The sequence below is a fragment of the Triturus cristatus genome, chromosome 5_1 (assembly GCF_964204655.1).
Source record: "Triturus cristatus chromosome 5_1, aTriCri1.1, whole genome shotgun sequence".
Classification (NCBI taxonomy): Eukaryota; Metazoa; Chordata; class Amphibia; order Caudata; family Salamandridae; genus Triturus; species Triturus cristatus.
In genome coordinates, this window is record NC_140587.1 from 432,547,318 (window position 1) to 432,570,683 (window position 23,366).

Below are 23,366 nucleotides of genomic sequence, written 5' to 3' on the forward strand. Positions count from 1 at the left end.
CTTGGTGAATGATTCTCTTGGACTCCAAATGGTAGACATAGAGACCAGCTACGCTGGGAGCAAATGTGCTCCCCATGCTGGTCCCGTGTTTCTGCAGGTAAAGGGTGTCTTTGTAGGCAAAAAAAAAATGTTAAGTGCCAGAAAGACACACTCCATGATCACATTTCATTGTGTTTGGTACTCCCAGTCCATGGTGAATAATACATCCTCAATGATGGTCAGGGTCTCGTCATGTGGAAGACTGGTGTAAAGGCTCTCCACGTCAAGTCCCATAAGGAGATATTTGTTGGGGTCGAATTCCATCCCCTGGAGTAGCTGTAGGACTTCCTTCCTGTCCTTTAGGTATGTCTTTGTTTTTTGGACCAGTGGGCGAAGAAAAGCGTTTGTAAAATTTTGATAGAGGCTCCAAAATGGAGTCGATGCCTGACACGATAGGGCGGCCTCTTAGTTTCCCAAGATCCTTGTGGATCTTAGGGATGGTGTAAAAGTAGGGGTCATAGATGGCTGTTTATGAAGAGCTCTGCCTCTTTTTTGGAGATCCAGTTATGTGAAACTGCCTCTTTCACCATGGAAGCGATCCGGATCCTGATGGATTCCATGGGATCTTCCTGTAGTATCTTGTAGTTCCTTCGATCTTCTAAAAGTCTGCTGCATTCATTGTCATATGCAGTTGTGGTTTGAATGACGATGGCCCCTCCTTTGTCCGCAGGTTTAATTGTGATGTCACTATTGCCTCTTTTTCTTCTTTGGATGTATTGTTGAAGGTGTGGCTGTCTTGGATATTGATATTTTCTACTTCCTTCATCACTGCCTTCTCAAAGGTTAGGAGCTAAATTGGGAGTGTGGAATCAGGGGGGTGAAGTTGGACTTAACCCTTAATCCTGTGTCTACTCTTTCTTCCCTAGGTAGTTCCTTGTCCTTGAAAAAGGCTTGTGGCTTGAGTTTACAAATAAATTCTTTCATTTCAGCACATAGCTTGAATTTGTCGAGATTACTTGTTGGGCCAAATCCCAGACCTCTTTCCAAAACCTTCTCCTGTGCTGGTGTCAGTATATGTTCTGTCAAGTTAACCACTAGGTTATCCTCCTGCTCATTGACAGTTGATTGGTCAGTGAGCCTGTCATGCTCCTGGTGTAGATGCATGTTGCCTTGTCTTCTTGTTGCTGACCAGTAGACGTTGTTGCCCCTCTGGTTCCTGCCCCTGGTCCCGGGCGTACCCCTAAAAAAGGTGGTGGTCCATATTAGTTGTAATCATACTCCTGTGGTGGAGGTATCCAATGTTGGTAGGGTCCTCCCATGGGTGGGGGCCGTAGGGATATGGTGGATATGCCGGTGGTGTTTGTTAGTTCCCCCATCCTCTCTGTCCTCTGTGGGTTCTTTGGTACTGGTTACCCCCTCGTTGGTATCTAGGGCCACTGCCCCTGCTGGAGTTGGAACCATTTGATGCTGTATCTGATGTGTTGTCATCCAAGCTGTGGTCTTGGTTGGAGTTTCTGGACACATAATCATCACGTATGTATGGGTAAACTTTCTAGTGACTGAACCGTGCCATATCTTTTTTCAGCTTATTATATTTACTTTGTTTAAGTGTGATCTAAAATTCATTCATTTCTTGATTTAATTCTTCCAAGAGCTTCTTGAGAACGCTTGTTGATTGGTAGCTTTTTAGTCGTACCTCAAATGATTGTATCTCGACGTTGAGCTCCTGCGCTAACCGTGTGGCTGTCTTGATGATTAGGATGAGCGAGTCACCGGTACAGTGACACAAAATCAGCGACCAGTCTTTTTTGAACACCTTTTCATGTTGGAATATGAAGGGTATTATTTTTTTTTGAAAACAGTACACAGAAACATTATATCCAGACTTCTGTGGTTTTTCAGGAATTGGCACAGTGTCATCACATATATCGTAGCAGAGGACAACTTCCCATCCATTAAGTTCCCGCCTCCCCATCATTTCCATCTTCCAATTCCCCCTCCGCCCGCATCTCAGGAGGCTCGCAGATATATCCCTGAATTTATTCCAGGCCCCCCAAACTCTGCTCCACTTCTTAGGACATCCTCGATGGACGGAAACTGCCTTCTCGGCCATCATAGCAGTATCTAGATCCCCACACCATGCAGTGAGTGTTGGTGATTCTCCCACACCCCACTTTTGTGCGATGTTGCGCTTTGCTATCATTATCCCCAGTGTGGCCCACTCCTGTGTTGGGCGCGTAAGATCGTTTGGCTCCCACACGTTTAGCAAGCATCTCCTGGGTTCCGGCGTTAATGACACCTCTACCGTCTGCGATATGGTCCCCATTACTTTTACCCAGTACTCCCTGATCTTTGCACACTCCCACACCATATGAAAGAATGTGCCTTCCTCCCCACAGCGTCTCAGGCAGTACGGGTGCGGCGCTGACCCTATTTTGTGAAGAGTGTGTCTCGTGTAGTAGGTTCTGTGTAGGATTTTAAGCTGTACTAATTTAAGTCTAGAGGGTATTCCCACCTCCTGCGGGGAGGCCAGTGCCTCCCGCCATTCAGAATCATCGAAGTCGCCCAAGTCCCGGGACCACTTTTCCTTGAGCGCCACATGTGGGTCGGGTCAATTGTTTACTAATTTTCGGTAATGAAGGGTATTATTGCGGACGATCAGGCCCTGTGGTGCTGCATTCACCCTGAGTTACTGAGTCATTAGTAGACAATGCAGTGCTGTCTTAATCTGTGTTCTCCTAAGTACTGCCAACTCATTCCAGTCACCACTGTTCGGACAGGGTTCTGAGGTATTCAACCCTTCAAAGGGGTTGATGGAGGCCAGGATTCTATCCACAGAAAAAGTGAGGCATGTTTCTTCCCCCATTGTCAACCTACTGGGGACTCAGGATAAACAAAATAGTGGTAATAGTGTGTGTGTGGTGCGGTAATACCTGAGCTAATTATGTGGTTACTAACCACTTAAGGAAATGTCCTTAGAAATCTTAATATTCTGTATCCAGAAATACTGCAATGACTCCCACAGCTGTACGCTGTCGTTACAATAAAAAAACAATAGGGGAGGGAAGAAGTAGTGCCCGAAGGAGCATAGGAGGTGGGTACGTCCTCCTCTGGTCAATAGTTGCCAAACAAAGGGATCCACCCTCGTGCAAAAATAAGGTAGTGTTCTTCCAAGCTGGTGTGTCTCCTAAATTGATGAAAAGCACACAGCTTTGTTAAAATACCCCTCACCCACCAAAATTCCAGGAGTAGCCAATTGTGATTGTGCAGCTTGAGTAGCCCTTGCAGGATTTATTGTCATTGTTTGCATGAGAAACTGGGTTAAACATCTATATGTTCTAACCGGGTCAATGTATAATGTACATGGTTCTGAAGCTCTCCGATTTTATATATCTGGATATTGTGTGTATCTAAGACTCACCATGTTATTCCCTCATTGCTAAGGGGACCTAGTCTAACATTTTCTATATATGTGGTAGGGCGCCTTCAAACCAATTTTGATGTCCTTGGTCAGTTAATGGTATTTCTAGAGCTTCATAAACTGTGTAGTTATTAGGAACTGTATCTGGAGTGTATGTGTGAAACAGTCTTGAAATAAAAATGTTGCAGCAGCATTTGTGTAACTGCATGTCTGCAGTTAGCTGGTATGTTATCTGTTGGGTCGTCGGTCTCGGATATTAAAATCTGTGGAATCAGAGAGGGTACCTCTATGGGGAGGGAGGTCCTTTGAAAGGTTCAAGCTTGAACAACCTACAGCCAATACATAAGGGTTACCAACTTAGTTGAGCAGGATATTTTCCTTAACAACAAGGACATCTTTCTGTTAGTAGGTGAGTAGGGGTCTTTGGGTAAACAAAAGAAAGCTATTCAGGTGATCCATTAAATAATCCATTAAATAACAACCTAACCTAGAATGTTGGCAGTGCCTTGTCGTACGGCTTGTATTTTCTCGAGTAAAACTGTGCATTTGTTGGACACCATAAATGTTGAACTGGTGCAAGACTGATTCTGAGCACCCCTCACGATATAATCCTGCTAGCTCACAGTGCACCATCTGCACCCCTAACCTTACCGGATAACAAATGGATGTGCAACCTCAGAACATGACAACCCTGACTCCCCAAGGAAATCATGGTAGGGGATCTAGAACCCTTCCGCTCAGTCACTTATGCATACTCAAAGAGATACGCAACCTGCAGTTTCAATATTTATTGAAGAGTTGTTATTCTTGAGTAAAATACTTGCGCTGCAATGAATAATAGAAGAAAACAGAATCATGTGATTAACATTACAAGAATGGTGAGAAAGATGAACCATTCAACAAATTTGCTGATTAGAGAAAACTATATTCTTGCATACCAGTACTGTAATATAACGTACTCCTACCTAGCGCATTCTACCCTATCATGTTAAGGTGAGTAGATCTGTCAAATCCCTATCAGGTGATTTAACTCCCCATTTACTGTGGGTAAGTGTCAGCAAGCTGCCCATCTTTGTGTAGAGTTGGATGGCACGCCTCTCATAAGGTAACAGGAATCAACTGAGCTGGAAATCCAGCATGGACCGACCTCTAAATGGCAGCGAAATGCTCCTCTGAATAAATAAAGGCTTGATGTTATATTTATTAACATCCTCCATGTTGTCATGCTGAAGAAGCCACAGTCAGGCCGCTATTGTTTATTCTATTGTGAGAGGTCTGTCGCCGAGCAGCCAAAAACAAATAACAACAACTTGCATGCTGTACTTAGCCCTTATACAGAATGTTCAAGGTGTGCTGAAAGAGTGGTGTTGCAAGCAAAAATTGCATTTCTTAACCTGGCCTAATACCTCCTTGTTATAAGTGTTACAGTGGCTACTGCCCCTGTTGAACTGAGTGTAATCCAGATCGAGAGACCATTTCAGACATTCCACATTGCTCCTGTTGGGATAGCACCAACCAAGGTAACATCATGTGTTACTGCTTCGATTGTGACTGTTCCTGTACAACCATCAAAAGTTGTGACAGCACATACTGTAGCAAGGCCAGTTGCGACTGGTGCAATAAATATTGTCCTGAATTTTGGAGCTCAAGGAGCAATAGGAGGAGCATTTGTGACAGGGTTCAGCCCGACATCACAGAATTCACAGGTTGTTGCTTGATCACCACCACAAATGATTCAGTCATTGAGAGAAGAAAGGATTGCCTTTACACCACCAATAGCAAAGGAAAAAACAAATCTATCTGAAAATGGAATTTTGTCACCATGGTTTGAAGCTGCAGTGAATAAAAAAGATAGAGAGCGCAAAATGACAAGCTACCCTAGTACTTGAAAAAGAGAGACCATTAAATGTTTCAAAGTTAAAGGTTGAATTAGAAGAAATCATCAGAGGATGTTTAGATCTTGAGCATCTGTATGATTATCAGGAAAAGGAACTGATTTACCTGAGTGAGGAAATTACAAGAAATGCCGCAAATGCGCATGATAAATTAACTGATTTGGCCTGAAAATACAAAGTCGATCTTTCAAAAAGTTTCCCATTACAGAAAGGTTTTAGGGTAGAATTGGATGATGAAGCTATTGCGACAATGCATTCTTCCGGAATGTGGCTACACATTACTGAGTTGGTGAAATGCATTTGTAAATGGAATGATTTTGAAAAATTAGAGTCTATTACAGGAAAGCATGACAAGAAAAAGAAACAATCAGAAGCAGATGGGAAAAATCAAAAGCAATTGTCAGTTCCCAAGATGAGGGAAAAGCTTCAGCTTATCCCTTGAGAAAAATAGAAGGACAGGTGTATGTTCATGTACCGTCTAGCAGAGGCGATCTTGCAATATATACAAATATTTCCAAAGTTGAGAAACAAGCCTATACAGTGGTACACACAAGTTGACCGTTTTGTCAAACTTTCAAAAGTGCTGTGGATTGATTTGAATACATTCTTTGATATTGCCGTGTCAAATGATTTGTGGGCTGAGTGTAAAGTTGTGGTACAATGGCAGTTTGAAAAGCCTGCAAGAGATGCCCCCACTGATGCACCATCTCCTGCAGTCATAGAATAATATGAAGAAGTGATTGCATTTCAGAATGGAAAGGTTGCTCCAAAAGATATTGATTGGGTAAAGATTAAGAGAACCTCACAAGAGTCAAAAGAATCATTGCATGATTACTATGAAAAGAATATCCTGAACAGAGTGAGATGGGATTTTTCATGTCTCAGTTTGTTATTCAGTTAAGATCAGTATGCATATACAACAAAGAGTAATTTGCTGACAGCCAAAATCGCTGGATGAGATTCTGAGGTATGCAAAGTATTGCAGTGACGAACAAGAGATGAAGCAGAAAAAGCTTAAGGAGAAATTTGTGTTAGCACAGACACAGTTTGGTCAGAAAGGTTTTCAGAATCAGTCATTTGCAGAATATCAGGTGTTGGTTTACAAGCCAGAGCACAAGGTACTCAAGGAGGGTTTGGTGTTTCACAGGGTAGAGGTAGAGATGTTCCTTTTGATGTGAATTCTGGTGTAGATGTTGCTATGCTGAAGAAATGACCCCTTGTCACCTTTGTAATAGGATTAGGCATTGGAAGAGGGAGTGTAGACTGAATCCAGATAGAATAAATGGAAATAATCAAATGCAAGGAGGAAAACAGATGCAGAATGTACCAGTTCAGCAGATTCAAATGACAATGTAGAAACAAGTTCCAATGATGCAGGTTTTACAAGCCCACAAAATATGGGAAATTCTAGACTTAATATGAATCAGATGCCCAAAGCAAATCTAAACCCATTTCAGAACAAGAATCAGAATATATTTCAACAGTTCCCTATGTTAGATAATAAAAGTGTTGGCTCTGATAATTCCCAATGACGGTACCTGAGGAAGGAAGAAGATTGTGTGCATGGTGCAGTCTTGGAGATAGAACAGAGTGGACCATCTGTAGAAGGAGAAGTTAATTGCCACCATGTGTCATTTGTGATCGACACCGATGCTACCAGATCCAATGTTAGAACAGCAGAAGTCCCAGACCCCTCTCAGGAAAGAAGATCTAAGTTGTAGGAGTTTCAAATAAACAGATATCAAACCCAGTTTAAAAAAAGGTCCCGGTAAAAATAGGCTTGCTTGAAGAAAAACATCAATTTGTTGTCTGTGATTCAAGTCCTGAAAACCTATTAGGAAGAGATTTGTTATGCAAGTTAAATTGCACAATGATGTTGTCTAGATTCAAACACATGATTAAGATGTCACATTTAAATTGGCCCAACAAGACACAGCTGTAGGACTGTACCCTGTGACAACAGTTGAAGAGTTGCCTCCTAATTTAAAAGAGACAGTGAACCCAAAAGTATGGATCTTCACAGGAAAAGATATCAGACTGATTAAAGGTGTAGAACCTGTCCGACTCACAGTGAAGCCTAATGCAGTGTATCCAAGGATACCACCATGCAATTTTACCCCAGAAACGATTGAAAGACTAACACCCATGATTGAAGACATGTTGAGGTAAGGAACTTTCAGAGAAATTGCCCGAAGTCCTTGCAGCTCTCCGATCATGGGTATACAGAAGCCCAATTAAAATTATCCGTTTGTGGGGGCCTTCAGAAGATTAACAGCATTGTTGTCCCATGGTACCGAAGTCAGCCACCATACATTTTCAAATCCTATGTATTGGAGAATGGATTACTGTTGTGGATCTCTGCAAGGCCTTTTTCTCTGCGCCACTGCATGAGGATAGTCTGTTTGTATTCTCTTTTGTATTTCGAAAGAGGGTTTTGGCATGGTGCAGAGTTCCACAAGCGTATACAGAGAGTCCACCAATATGTAATCAAATCTTGCAAAACAATTTTGAGTCTCTGCTGATGCCCTACAATTCAGTTCTCGTGCAGTACATTGATGACCAACTTAAGGCATCAGATACACGAGAAGCTTGCAGATAGGATATGATTGCAATTTTGAATCACCTGGCTGAAAACAGACACTAAGTGTCTCCAGGTAAATTGCAATTCTGTCAAAAAGAAGTCCAGTATGTGGGACATATCATTGAGAAAGCAGCGAGAAAGGTGTCACTAGAAAGAGTAGAGTTGATTCTTCAAATGAATCCACCTCAAGCAAAGAGAGAAGTCAGAATGTTTTTGGGAATGGTTGGCTACTGTAGACGGTGGATACCAAACTTTTCCATAGTGGCTAAGCCTTTACTGAGTCTGACACACAAAGACGTGCCGGATTCGATTACATAGGACAATGAGCACTTGAAAGCTTCCCTACAACAGAGAGAAAGTATCGGTCGTGCACTGGCACTAGGAATACCAGATTACAGTAAGATAATCACATTGTTTTGCAGTGAGAGGGAGGATTATGCTGTCTCACTGCTCAATTGTGGCTTTTTTTTACGAACATAGTGATGGAACATCCTTTAACTGTTATGGTTCCTCACACTGTTAATATATTGCTCACTAGAACAAAAACCCAGTACATGACCAATAGTAGGCTCACTAAGTATGAGAAGCAGATCCTGGCAGCTGAGAATGTTGGTTTAAAGGGTTGCCACATTTTGAATAAATGAAAATGTCAGCAATGATGCAGTAGAACATCATTGTCTAGATGTCACAGACTTATGTCACAAGCAAGGCCAGACATTAAAGATGAACTCCTGAGAATGAGCCTGATTATGTAACATTTGTCAATGGTTCATGTCTGAGAAACAATGAAGGCACCCTGAGAGCAGTTTACGTTGTCTGCACAATTCAAGGTGTTGTGGAAGCTTCACGGCTTCAAGGTATTACCTCAGCACAAGCTGCAGAACTAATTGCAGTTATCAGAGCTTACAGTCGAACAGACCAACTGAGAGTGATTATATCTACAGATGGTCAGTATGGCTTTGGTGTTGTCCATGATTTTGGACAGTTATGGTTAGGTTTCATGACCTCTTCTGGAACTCCCATTCGCAATGTGGAGCATGTAAGAAATTTGCTCAAAGCACTGCAATTGCCAGCAGAGGTCGTAGTGGTGACATGTGCAGCTCACTGAAGTGGCAATGGTTATACTGCAGTCGGAAACTTATGCTGATGAAGTTGCACAGTATTGTGCACTTGTGACCTGCACATTTAACATAGCTTACACAGATGAATCTGAAGAGGACGCTGTCTTTTAAATGTTGTTGTCAGTAGCTGATACATGGAAAGAGTTCAAGATATTGCAGGAAAATGTTGTGGTAGAACAGGAGATTTTGGATCAGAGCAGGTTGTGGAAAAAAATGCAAATGACATTTGGATGTCAGCTGATGGAAGACCAGTACTACCAGACAGTTTGTTGATTTCAATAACACAACATTTATATGGTCACACACATCTAGGAAGAGGTGAATTGGTCAGGCTACTCAGACAGAATTGATTTAACTCGATTCAGAATGCTTGCAGAATAATTGTGCCATTGTTGTGTGGCATGTCAACAGATGAATGTGGGAAAGAGAACACCAGTAACACTAAGTCCCATAGCGAGATCAGATGATCCTTTCTACAGAATGCAAATTATCGAGATGCCTATTTGTAACGTCTTGAGATATGTCCTGGTTATAGTGTCCATTTTCTCTCGATGGGTGGAAGCTTACCCTACAAAGAGAAATAACAGTCTCACTATAGGTAAACTGCTGTTGAGGGAGTTGATATCCAGATACGTATTACCGGTTTCTCTAGAGTCAGATCGTAGGACTCATTTCAATAATGAGGTCCTGGGGATGCTTTGTGCAGCATTACAGATCATGCAGGAATTGTACTGTAGCTATCGACCAGAAGCCTCTGGCATTGCTGAACAGCTCTACGGAACCAAAGAGTCTCGATTAGCAAAGGTTTGGGCTTCCACATCACTGAAATGGCCTGATCCTTTACCGTTGCTGTTGAGGAATCTTTAAAGTATTCCTGACAAGAAGAATGGATTATCCCCTCATGAGATCTAGATGGGGCATGCAATGAGACTGCCTGCTATACCAGCAAATGCACTTTTGAATGTCACACATGGCACGATTACTGCAAAGAAATGGCTGATGTGGTGGTTTCTGTTTCTCAGCAGATTGAAGCTGCTACCTTAAATCTGCATCAAGAACAGTGCCATGGCCTCAGTTCAGGTGACTAGGTGTTGGTCAAGAAGCACGTTTGAACATCATGTCTAGAACTGAGATGGATAGGCCAACCTCCAGGGGATTTTAATCACAAACACTGCTGTTAAGTGTTTCGGAGTACCAAACTTGGTGCATGCCTCACACACCAGAAGAGTAAGGAATCCATGTGAAGCAATAGTGTTTTTTGAGTCTGAATGGAGGGCACTGGTATATGAATCACTCCAAGCTGAACGACTGCAAGGAGCAGTATAATATGAATCACAATGGCAAGGAGAAGAAAGGGGTTAACATCTGCAAACAGTCACACCAATCCAAGTTCCTGTGATTTTGCAAAGCGGCATTAAAGTCTCTGAAGAAGAGACCAAATCTCAACCTGAAAAAGTAGTTGAGACAGCACCAAAACCAACAGAGGATCAGAGTGAAGGAACAAGTACTAAAATAAGAAGAGTCACCCGCAATGCTAAGTGGTCCAAGAAAGTGTCAGTTGAATGCATACCACCAACGATCACTCAAGAGGCAGAGCCAAACAGTGTAAGTGACACAGATGATCAACCAACAAGATCATCAAAACTCTGACTGGTTGACTTCAGACAGAAGAAGCAAAATGTTGCAAAGCTTCAGACTGTGTTGTCTATAATAGTTCATGTTCCTAGAGTAGGTTACCACTTGTCTTTATGACTTTCCCAGCCCTAATTTGCTATTGTAGTTCCTTTGCCCATAGTTCACATTGCTCTGAGACTCTACTGAGTCTCCTGAACATCTGTTTAAGGGAAATTCTGCTTTGAAATATTTTTGATTTATTATGAGCTGACTTTAATGCTGAAGCTTTATGTTTTCTCCTTCTCCTCTAACTAGAACTATTTATGGGTTCTTACCAATACCATTTCTCTATGGATTCCTAGAATAGAGATTCTTTCCTTTATGGAATGAACTTAAATGCTTTTATTACAATCTATTGCTCAATGATTGATGATTGATGATTGATATCTAATAAGATTCTAATGACTAAAATTCATGGATTTACTTGTGATCTAATAAAGATGATTTACAGAAAAGATGTATAATAAAACCCTTTAACTCATAGCCAACTCTCATTATTGACTGACCTTAGAATGGAAATTGAGATTATAATTTATGTGATGTATTACTCCTGATCTTCTCTAAAACAACGGCAAAGGTCCATCGACCTATTGGATAACAGTGGGAATTAACCCGGATGATGGTAAACAGAGTTTTTATTTAAACTGATTCCCACTCCAGCACCCGTTTAGCCCCTCATAAAATATATTACATTAAAATTTGGGCCACATTCACAAAGCATCTTGTGACAGCAAAAAGTCAGATTTAGGGTCGGAATTTTCAAATACTAACTCACGGAATTCGTATTTGAAGGGTTTTCTGATTCTAGAATCCACATAATACAGTAGGAAATCAATTGCTATTTTAAGTATAGAATTTAGTGATAGGAACATAGGTGTTCAAATGAAGCTGGTAGGGAGTGAATTTTAGGAATGCCTGAATTGCTTACCAGTAGTCTACATTACACAGATTCTTAATATTTCTCACAGAAAGTCATTATCGGTCACTCCATGCCAACATTCGTAAATAATTTATGAGCAGCCTTGACGCTTTGTTTTCTTTGTGGCCTCATATCACAGGTCTGTGTTTTTTTTGGCATTTGTTTGTTCCTGGATGCACCGGTCCTGCCTGAAACAGCCACAAGTACAGGAGGTCACTGAGGGCACCATGGCGGGAGCAACTTCTCTTGTGCTCCTGTGATTGGAGGAGCTCTTTATACTGCTCTCAGATCAGCGAGAGCAGCAGCATTGGGCTGGAAGTGCCTTCCCCCAAAGACAAGGTACTAGGGCGGCAACACACCCAGTGGAGAGGTCCCTGCCTGTAGGGATGTGGTGTCTGAGGCTGAAAAAAAAGACTTGCCCGTGGCCCTTGAAAAATGGAAGCTCAGGGGCATTCTGACTCAAGACAGGGGGGTCACACAAACACCCTATCCCCATAGAGATTTAATCGAATAAAGATGTGGGGGTATATGCACAGATCGAATGGAGTACCACAAGCTCGGTCGCTCAACTTTTTTTTAAACTCCTCTCTGGCGCTGTTGGACTGGTTAACTTCATTTGGATCCTGGTAGCCAGGCGTAGCCATCTGTAGAATTTTCTTCAGGCCGTCTGGCCTCTAAAAGGTTGTATGTTATGGGATGCTGGATTTTCGGGCTCCCTGAGCCAGACCTCTCTGCTGCCTTGCTCCTGGAAAAGAGCAATTAACTTGGCCCAATTGGGGGATGAAGGGGGTGGAGAGAAAAGGCCTAGATTCTAAATATGAGCTGAGTCAGACAAAAATGACAAATCCTAAAGTCCCATGAGATATAGAATTGGGTTATAGTGGACTGCAAATTCAAAGTGGGTAAGCATCTTGCACTCCAGTTTAATTCCTCACTGAACTTTGAAGGCCTAAGTGGAGTAAACCAATATTTTAGGGCAGATTTCACCTATATGTATAGTAAAGTGAAAACACCCTAGATTTTCCAGTAAGCACTATAGACCTACACTATTATTGGCTACTCATATTGTAAAGCCTACCTCAAGTTCAATTTAAACATGCTTGTTTAGCACATGACCACCCTCCAGGGGCCTCCCAGGTCACTACAAATACTTGCAAAGTCCCTTCTGTGACAGGATACCTGTTTGTATATATCAGTAGTCATACGCTGTAAGAAATTGGGTTGTTGGTTGGTTTAAAGAATACGCGTGTAAAAATTGCACCTAAAAGCACAATGCACCAACCCTGGCAATCTGGTTGCACTGGACCAGGTCAAAGTCAAAAGTTCAGGCCGACAGCAATGGAGCGCAGATCCAATACCATCCCAGATTAGTCCCACTGAAGTTTTACCTTCTCCTGTTTTGTGCCAAGAAACCTGTTCCCATTGGAGAGGGTCATCGGAGAGAAAGGAGAGCGTCATGGGCTGTTGTCGGTGTGGTGTAAAGAGCAGGCCAGGCAGCATGTAGCTTCATGTTGGCAGTCCCCCGTGGCCTGTTGATGTTGCTGTGTGATCACGCAGGCTGGCCGCTGCTCGCACTGGATTTTGGTGAGAGCAGTGTGGTCTCAGTGCGAACGGGCTCGTCTGCGGTCACGAAGAGCCCAAAAGCTGGCATTTAGGAGTGCCGAGACACACCAAGAGCCCAGAACCTAAGGGGCACTACTTGGGGATCAGGAACTCACTGCAGCTGGGTCCAGAAGCTGGTTGGGGAGCTTTTTATGACCATGGGGCTCAGATCAGGAGCCCAGCAGACCAGCCCTTGGAGTCACTCTGGGGTCCTGGGTTTAAGATGAAGTTGTAAAGTCCAGTTCTTCTTACCCAGGCAAGAGGGCAGCAGGTCAGCACAGCAGGGCATCAGTTCCTTTAGAGCAGCAATCCAGCAGAGTGGTGCTCCTTGTAGCAGCACAGCAGTCCTTCTTCCAGGCAGAGTACCCACAAGTCCAGAAGTGTACTGAAGAGTTGTTCTCTGAGGTCCATCTTTTTTACACAATTGTGCCTTTGAAGTGGTGGAAGTGGTGAGAAGCTTCTAGAGGCATGCCTTTGAAGGGTGCGGATGCCATGCCTTCCCTGCCCTTGCTCCGAACTAACTACAAGGGGTGTGATTCCCTTTGTGTGGAGGCAGGACACAGCCTATTCAAGTGTAAGTGGGACTGGGCCCAGCTCCTCCCACCCATCCTGCCAGTGATGGCCCATCTAGTCACACCTAGGCTCCCCATTGTGTATGGCTGTAGGAGAGTAGGATCTGCACTTATGTTGCCCCCACTTTTTTTCTGATGTTTACACTGGTTTCTGGCTATAATCTGGCTGCGACTCTGCTAATCAGGGCCCCAGCCTCTCTGTTCTCTCTAAACAACTTGGAGTGCATACTAGATGCACTAGTGATTGGATACTGTGGTACCTTATGAGCCCCTAGTATATGGTACCTTAGGTACCAAGGGCATAGGTACTTCACAGGCCTACCAGGGGCTGATGCATGTATTATGCGACCCCTGGGAAGCAGACTAAATCTGACAGCACAGGCTTGCTACTGCAGCCTGGGTGAGGTAGTGTTAGCACTCCTCACTGAGGTATAGGTTCCCTATATCTCACCTTACACACACATATAAACCTATCAGTCACCCCTAAGGCAGGCCCTATCAATCCTGAGGGCAGGGTGCTTGGTTTCCATGTGAGGGGGTGCCTCTGCCTGAGCAGGGCCCCTCTGCAGCTCTCAGAGTCTATTCTCTGTAGCTGTTTGTGGATGCGGTTAAACCATATACTCTTAAGTGCATTATAACCTAGCGGTAAATGCTAACTTTGGGATGGCTGCATCAAAACATGTCGTGTTTGGTGTCAAACGCTTTGGAATCATACCCCCACACCAGTAACTGTTGTGGGAGTATGATCCCACCCTTCTAGAGGGATAGACATGTACCCACTGTTGAAACACGGTAGAATCCTGAAGAGCCCTGGCATCACAAAATGGATGCCACCAGTCACAGACACTGGGCTGCCCTCCTGCTGTTGACCGAAACTCGCAGTGGAGGAGGCCCAACAATAGGCATCCTGTCACAGGGAGGTGTAACCACCTTCCAGACAGGATTTAGTGTATTGGGGCTGGGTGGGTGCACTTCTAGAGTGCTTTGAAGTCCTGTACTGGAGGAGCAGTAGGCTGCTCTGTGCATATGCCAGCTCAAACCGGTTCAGGGGCTACCAGCCCCTGCTCTGGCGTGAAACTGGACAAAGGGAAGTGGGTGTAGCCACCCACTCCCCTCCCATAGGAGTGGTCATAGAGCTAGTTCCTCCCTTCCTTGTAGTATAAGTTAGGGAACCCTTGCCATTGCAAACTAGATATCCCTGGACGACGCTCTGATGAAGAATCCTGGACCTTCGATGTTCCACTACCTTTGGAAGACTGAAGAATCTCCCTTGGAGTCAAGGAGTGACTCCCCTTCTTGGCAGGCACCAAAACTTTGCATCAACGGTCGCAAACTTTCCCTCTCCCGCCAGAGTCCGAATTCCCTGCAGCTCTGGAAGTAGATTTCCTGACTTCTCGATGGCCATTGTGAGTCGCCAGTGAAGCTGAGGCGAGTGGACCCCACGAGTGACGAGGAACAGCAATACCCGGGTACCATGCACTATTGTCAAGTGCAACCCCTTCACGACGTTCTACGAACTTGTGCATTGGACCACGTGTGGTCCAAGCCTCCAGCAGGATTTCCCTCGAAAATCAGAGGCCTACCTTGTCCCGAGTGACCATGGGCTCCTGTGAAGTGAATCCTCACAAGGTGTCTTTGTAATCCCTTGCCAGTTGGCTTGTGGGTCCCCTGAAGACTTTTCCATAGAACCAAAGGGCTCCCCTGGTTGCTCCAGGCCTGCCCTGACTTACCCTCGCTGAGTGAGTCCCTCAGACCTTGCTGGTCTGCTCCGCTGACTTTCTTCACTTTCCACGAGACTTGCCTTTGCCAAGACATGTTGGATTCAATCCGGTTGCCGACACCTCAGTAAGCTGCAGACTTCATGGGACACTCCGAATCCAGCTCCTGGTCATCGTCGACACCGCCTGGACCTCGTGGCTGAAGAGTCAAGACACCCGTGATCACCTGAAATCACCCGACTACTGTGGGCATCCAGCTTCCTGGCCCCGGGTCAATGGCAAGTGACTTTGAACACTGTCTCCTCTGCTTTCAGGTCTTCTTTCTTCAGAATCCAGCCTTGGATTCCACCGGACACTTCTCCTGTCTTCACAAGCAGCAAGTCTTCTTTGGCTCCCATTGAAAACGACGCCGCGACCCAACACCAAAAGACACCTATTCACCCGGCTTCTCTGGATGAGGTAACTCGAGTACTCCGGTGCTCCTGTGTGTGTTGGCTCTAGAACTACTTACCCTGTAAGTGACGTGCTTGTAGACTCTCCCGAGGTATCCTAAAACTTTAAAATTCCAACCGCGACTTGCTCTATTGAAATCTATTGGGATCCGCGGCTGTTTTCTCACACTGCATGCGTCTCCCGTAGGTCCTTTACTTACCTGCCTTGGGTGGATTAGTGAGGCCCCAGCGCTGCTGAAGACCATAGGCCTTCTCCCTTCTCAAGTCGTTCTTCTTATACCTCTTTTTTAGTATATGGTCTGGTACGCTCGTAGGGCCCCAGCCATATAAGTGCTTAACTTGTTGTGAAACGTTGATTTGTGCATATGTCCTTGACTTCTAATCTCATAAAGAGATTAGTAGAGTGTGTCTTGTAATAAATACATATATATTTTATATATATACCTGTGTGGTGTCCTTTCATTTAGTGATTCAAGAGATTATAAGGCAAAACAAGCTGCTTTACATTCCTCTGAGACTTAGCCTGAAGGCTGCTCTCCACTGCTACCACTAGGATAGCTTTCTTTAAAAGGTTGTCTTAAACCTATCTACCATAAGAGTCGAATTGTACTGGTGCAAGGTGGCCACTTTAACTAGTGACCAGCATATACCAGGCCAACTTCTCACAGTGGCCTTTTAGAAGGAATACACAAAGCCCAACTGTCAGCCACACCCAGTCATGTGACCCAGAGACAGGCTGCAGGCACCACATGGCTAAGGAAAGAAAACGCCAACTTTCTAAAAGTGGCATTTTCAGAATTGCAATTTAAAATTTGACTTCACCATAAGTTAGGATTTTAAATTGTGATTCCAGAGACACCAAACATGAACTGGGTAGCTCTCTTTCCATTTGGAAATTGCACTATATCTGTTTAGTACCCTATGGCACAAATATACAAGGGACAATGCCGAGTTGCAGTGGCCATTGACGGGCACTTTTGATGAACTAAATATTGGGTTTTTACAGGAGAAGTTGTTTGCAAGAAGAAGTAGACAGTCTATGTTTGACTCTCTCAGAACGTCACAAAAGGAGGCTAAACAGAGGCGAATAAAAGCAGTGAAAGAGGCGAGAAAGATGGGAATGCAAACATTGACTCAGAAATCTGTAGCACATGATCGAGAGAAACAAGAGATAGGAATTGAAGATGAAGATAGGAGGCTTCGATTGAATATTGATAAATCGTATGTAGCCCGAGAAGAAAATGATACTTTTGTGGAAGAATAGCTAGATACTCGACCCTCACCACCAGATGCCCCACAGAGGATATATCCCGCACTTCCCTCACAGGCTCAGCTGCCACATTCTGCTGTCTCTGCTGTTTCTGATTCTGTGACTGTTGATCGGACTGCCTTGGCCACGGCACCTCCTGTCCTTTCTTTGTCCTCGCCGTCTTTGGCAACTATGACTGTTAGTACTCCTACAACACCTATTGCTGTGACACATCTTTCGCCAGCTCTTGCACCTGTGACACAGCCAGCAGCGACATTAGTGCCTACTTCCTCTGTGATCACTCCCTCTGTGTTCTTACATTCCCGACATTACAGAGTATTGGGACCCCAGTACGTGGATTTGAGGAAATAGACTGGATGAAATTTAAGAAACGTATGGGACGGACGTTAGTCCGATCTGATATGGGAGATGCAGAGAAACAGGTAGTGGCTAATCAGGCTGCCCAGTGGGCCGAAACCCCATTTATGGTGTGGAAGATGTGTGGAGTGTGATGAAAGATTATGATCCTTTTGTACAACAGCCGGCCCTTAAGCATATGTCGGCTACTTTGATCGGTCTTTGAGAGCAGTGCTTCCACAATACAGCACCGCAGATTCTACATAGATATTAAGGATCATGTATGTGTTACTGATATGGTGCCTGGTGATGTTTTTGGTAATGTTGTGAAGTTGGTTGCTTATCTGGGTAGACTGCTTGAGAAGAGCCCCACCCAGGTATCTAAGTTTCCAATGCGGGAGGTTCATTCTATCATCCTGAAATACCAGAGCTATGGGATCAGCATGATGTTGTTACTAGGCCAGGACAATGGGGTTATACTCCGTGGAAAAGGAGTGAGGTTTTGTCTCTTAAGACTCAGTTGCCTGAACCTAGGAAAAATCCCACTGCTTATTATAAAGAACTGACTGAAGCTGCCTCTTCTACAGTGATGACACTTGCTGATATTAAAATGTTCTTTGGCTTACTAAATCCGGTTGATATTTGGAGACAAGTACACACACAGGATCATGCTGCGGAGTTGGGTGGTACGTGGGACCAAATTAAGGTATGGGATCAGGAATGGAAGCCAGGTGATAAGCCTAGAGAGGAGATACTTGCTTTGCCCGGCCGTATCATTATGTACATGCATTCTCTTATCCCTCAGAGAAAAGTTGATTGGGATAAGTTATTAGCTTGCTGCCAAAAGAAAGATGAGAGTGTGTCTGATTTTTACACTCGGTTTGAGGGTGTATTTCCAGACTATAGTGGACAGGATTTGTCGATCAAAGGTGGTGTTCGATTGTTTGCTAATAGATTTGTTTCCAATTTGCTTCCTGAGATTGCAACCCAATCACAAACATCAGAGAGCACCGGGTCCACCGCTTCCCCTTCTGTTATTTTAAATATGGCGCAGTATTATGAGCACAGGGAAAATGAGGATAAGGAGAGGACGGAGAAGAAGCAGAAGGATTTGAAGACAAAGGTGTTGTTGCAGCAGGCTCCTAGGGGGAATGGTAGAGGACGTGGTGGTGATTCAGCCCGACAGCTTCCGCTCACTAGCAGGCCTACAAATACCACGTCTTTAGAGCCGAATCAGTGTGGTATTGTGAAGAGGAGGGACACTGGCTAAGCGAGTGTCCTGTGCTTTTGCAGAAGGTGGCGGTCCCAAGAGGACAAGGTTCTCATGGACGGGGCCGTGGAGCTGGAGTTCCGGACAGGGCCCTGAATGCTGTGGGCTTGCAGGGTCGTTCTGATCAAAATTACTTTGATGACCCTCGGGAGGACAGTATTATCATGATGATTATGGCACAGATGAAGTGACAGGGATGTCCTACAGCTAGGACAGCCAGGGACAGTGTGAGCGACCAGTTCTGATAGCTGTAGATCAACGTGGTCCGTACGTTAGTGCGGATGTGCATGGTTCGGCTAAGGCGTTTTTGGTGGATACAGGTGCAACAAACAGTTCTATTTCTCGTTCCTTGGTCCCTGGGGTGGCTCTGTCTGGCCATAATAATGTTTTGGTAGGTTTTTCTGGTGTTATAGTTGTGAGCCCCATTTCAAAACCCCTTGCATTGACTATTGGTCCTTTCACTGTGGATTCGCCATTTGATGGGTTTGGACTTTTTGAAGAAATTGCATGCCACAATTTACTGCTCTGTGGCAGGTGTTTACATGACAAGGGGTCCAGATGTTCTTGAGCGCTCTCAAGTGCCTGTCCAAAGATGCACCTCTTCCTGCGGAGTTACCTCCCTCCCTTTGGTCAACTGGTGACACAGATGTGGGACTGTTACAGATACCGCCCGTTTCGATCCAAGTTAAAGACAATGGTATTTTACCTAGCATCCCTCAGTATAAAATACCACAGGCAGGTGAGCGAGCTCTGTTGCAAATTGTACAGGACTTGATTGAGAAAGAGGGTTGAGGAGATGACTGCTAATGTTTGCAAGATTCCTATTCTTCCCATTCTTAAACGGACACCTTCAGGTTCCTCTAATGATCATGGAGATGTTTATCACTTTAGGATTGACTTGCGGGAGGTTAATAAAATAGTGATTCCCCAGTTTCCAGTGATTCCTGACATTACGGCTCTTTTGACAATGATTCCCTTTTCTGCTACATTCTTTTCTGTCATTGACTTGAAAAACACATTCTTCAGCATTCCCATTTATCCAGACAGCAGGTATCTGTTTGGGTTCACCCTAGCTGGTAGAAGTTTTCGATTCTGTCGTGCTGCTCAAAGCTATACAGAGAGTCCGAGTATCTGTAGTCAGGCATTGAAAGGTAAGCTGGACTCCTTGTCGCACCCTACAGGTAATGGATTGCTCCAGTACATCGATGACTTGCTCATCGCCTCGGATACAGAACAAGGTTCCAGAAACAGCACAGTAACATTTTTGTTACATTTAGCTCAACATGGCCATAAAGTATAACTTTCTAAATTTTAGTATTGTCATCAGGAGGTCACATACTTTGGTCACCCACTGTCGAAGGAGGGTAGGGGATTGACCCCCAAGCACATCAGTACCATTGTTAAAATGCTGATTCCTCAAACTCAAAAGGATGTGCGCGCTTTTATTGGCATTACTTCCTACTGTCGCCAATGGATTCCAAATTGTTCCCTACTAACCAAGCCCCTGCTCGCTTTGACTGCTATAGATGTGCATGAACCCTTGCCTTGGACGCCTGAATGTCAGCAGTCTTTCGAGCAATTAAAAACTGCGCTTTGTTCGGCTCCAGTGCTTGGCACACATAACTATAGCAAGCCATTTGTATTAATTGTCTATGAGACAGCTGGTTGTGCGCTTTCTGTTTTGACACCAAATGTCTAAGGGCTTTATTCAATTATTCTACCATACCCTGATACGTAATTATAAATGTCACATGTTCTGTAGAATATAGTTTGGAAAAGCGCAAACTGTAAGCAAGCGCGCCATTAGGAAGCGCCCCTCCGGGATCCCGTCCACGCCCTCGTGGTTCCTCTTCAAAGGATTGGGCGTGACTACAGCGTGAATCACTTCCAGGGCAACGTCGTGACTTCACTTCTGGCCGGAGCAGGCAACAGCGAGGGGGAGGAGTGGGCCTATTTAGGGCACCTTGCCCTGGTCCTCGCCCTCCCTTCTTTACGGTGCCGGCCCCAGTATGCAGGGGACTCCGTGAATCTGAGCGGGGGAATCGTGCGGCGGAAGAGGCTAGGGGTCAGCCTGAGGACCCTGGAGCGGCACAGGCTGGAGGGCGCGACGCCATGTACCGGTGAGGTACGCGGTGAAGGCTCCATGCGGTGGATGGCTGACACGGGTTTTGTCATCGTTGTTACCCGGCGAAATATACGGTACTGTTTTGCGTGCGCGGACCGGGTTGGGTTGGTTATTAGTTGTTGGAGGAGGCGGAGTTACCGGCGGTTTTGCGGGGCGGGAATCTTAATCTTTCATGGGTACGAATGCGATAATTGTTCTGCGTCCCGGCGGTAATGGTTTTTGGGATAACCGCTACTGGATAGATATTGGCGCTACCTCGCTTGGACAAGGGTGAATAGTAGTGGGTGTCTGCGTGGCAGCGTTGGCTGCACTCAGCGAAGTGTCTCCAGTGGGAGAGAAGCCGAGTGGGGTAGGTACCTCAGGGTGAATCTTCGACAGGAGGGGCCTGCGTATCTCACAGGGCAGGACTAGGGCAATTTCCCTTATTCTGTATTTGTTTCAGTCTCGTTCCGGATACTTCCTGGGAGAGTTCCTTGGGTCTTCCATCGGGGCCTTCTATCTGAGGCTGGCAATGCGAGTTTTACTCCATATTCGGTGCCCACTATGAGGGGTGATGCATAGTTGAGCGTGGGTAGTAGAATAGCCAGGGTCCGTTGTTTGAAGGACCATCGCGTGGAGCGATTTTAACTGGTGCACGGCAGCAAACTCAGCCTGGGGTTAGTAGGCCTCAAACAGGGTGTGGAATGATGGCGATACGGCAGTAGAGTCCGGCGGTGACAGTGTTGCACATGGAGAATCCGCATCCAGGGTGTCGTCAACAGGTTCGAGGTGGAGGAACGGGCGGCCGGTGCCCACGGTGGCATGGGGGTTAGAGGCTGACGCCAGGGGATGGTGATAGGGTCAGTTGTTGCCTGGTGGCTGGGATCGGGAGCTGAGTGGCACAGAGGTCTCTGTGATCCCAATACGCTAGTTAAAGGCCAGTTCGGTCTGAGGGTTCGGGCCTCGGTGGGACCGTTCAGCATTGTTGAGTCAAATGGTAGTACTGGCTCGGGGGTTCCTTTGCATTTACGGTCAACGGTTGCTGAGCACATCGCACTTTTGGAATGACTGTGGGGCGTGCTCTGATCGTCGCGGGCAGAGTCTTGCATGGGATTGTGGAGGTGTGAATGCTTTCCCGTTCGACGTTTGGTAAGCGTGTTGATTCAAGACACGTGCATGCGGTCATGGGCACATGCATTTGGTCATGCCCATGCGGGTGCTAGCCCGGTGGTTGCAGTTTGTAATTGCATAGGATGAATTGGCGTCGTTGTCTTGTTGCAGTTTTGTGATTTCTGTGGGGGTATTGTTGGCCTGCTTGGTATACTCACGCTAGTTGGTACTTTGGGCTGCCAGTGGAGGTTGCATCCTGTTCAGTGTCCCGAGAGAGGCCTTTTGCACCCTGGGGCATTGGGTGGTGGGAGTCCCAGGGGAGGGTCTGGGTGCCTGGGGGCACCGGAGAAAAGAGTCTCAGGACAGGACATCCGAGGATTATAGAGGCTGTTCCATAACATTGGGTGCGTCAGTATGCGCCTTTAAACCTCAAGGCACGTGGCTCCTGTGTATGTGGGGGAGGAGAGGAGGTGGGGCACAGCTTTGGAGATTCGTAGCTTGTCGGGCTTGGTCTACGCATGGGAACCTTATCCGCCTCGTGACTCGTCTAGAGCTCTGAGAGCCCATTGTAGCTGCCCTCCCTCCCCCCTAAATACCCTTACAGTTCATTGCTAGAATCATTCTGGCCCGTGTTGGTTATTATGCCACCATACACACTCTGCCTCTGCTTGTAGCTGATGATGGTGATTACTGTCCTGAGGATTTGGTTTGGGGGTTCGTTCGTCTGTTGCTGGCACGGCCTCTCGGGCATCAGCGCGGAAGGTCTGCAGTTCAAGGGTGTGGGGCAGATCTAGAGTGTGAGGTATGAGTGTTGTGGTTGGGATCGGCCACAAAGGAGGTGCTGACGTCTGCCAGATGGTGGGACACTCTTGCACACAATAATTTCTAGGTTACAATCTCGTAAGTTATACCGTTGGTGTTCAAACGAGTGTTGTGGCGGTATCTGGCGTTTTACTGTCTGGACTTGCCTAAACTGTTGGTTGTGTTGTGACCTTTTTTCTTCCTACAAGCTAAGTTTAGTACGGTTGTATTTTGGGAGGTAGGAGGGTCATTTCTCTCCACTCCTGTTGGCGAAGACTGTCTCTCAATCTTTTACCGACGGTCTCCCATTTGCTCTTGCTGTCTTCGCGTTAAGATTTGCCTTTTCTTACACTGTGTGTCTTCTTAGGACTCGTCTGTCCCTTGGCTATGTCTCAACAATAGATCTGTCCCTTCCTAGAATGGGTACATCCTCAAGGTCTGTCTACACCTTGGATTGATATGTCTCTCCATTGGACACATCTCTTTTGACGTGTGCGTCTTTAGGGTCTGTCGGTTCTTTGGGATGGTGTAAGCTCAAGAT

General features: G+C 45.4%; 1 protein-coding gene across 1 annotated transcript in view; it reads right to left on the reverse strand.

Annotated features, from left to right (window-relative positions):
• CPQ (carboxypeptidase Q) overlaps positions 1 to 23,366 on the reverse strand; it is a 1,977,691-nt gene that overhangs the window by 1,548,153 nt on the left and 406,172 nt on the right. The window lies entirely within an intron of this gene.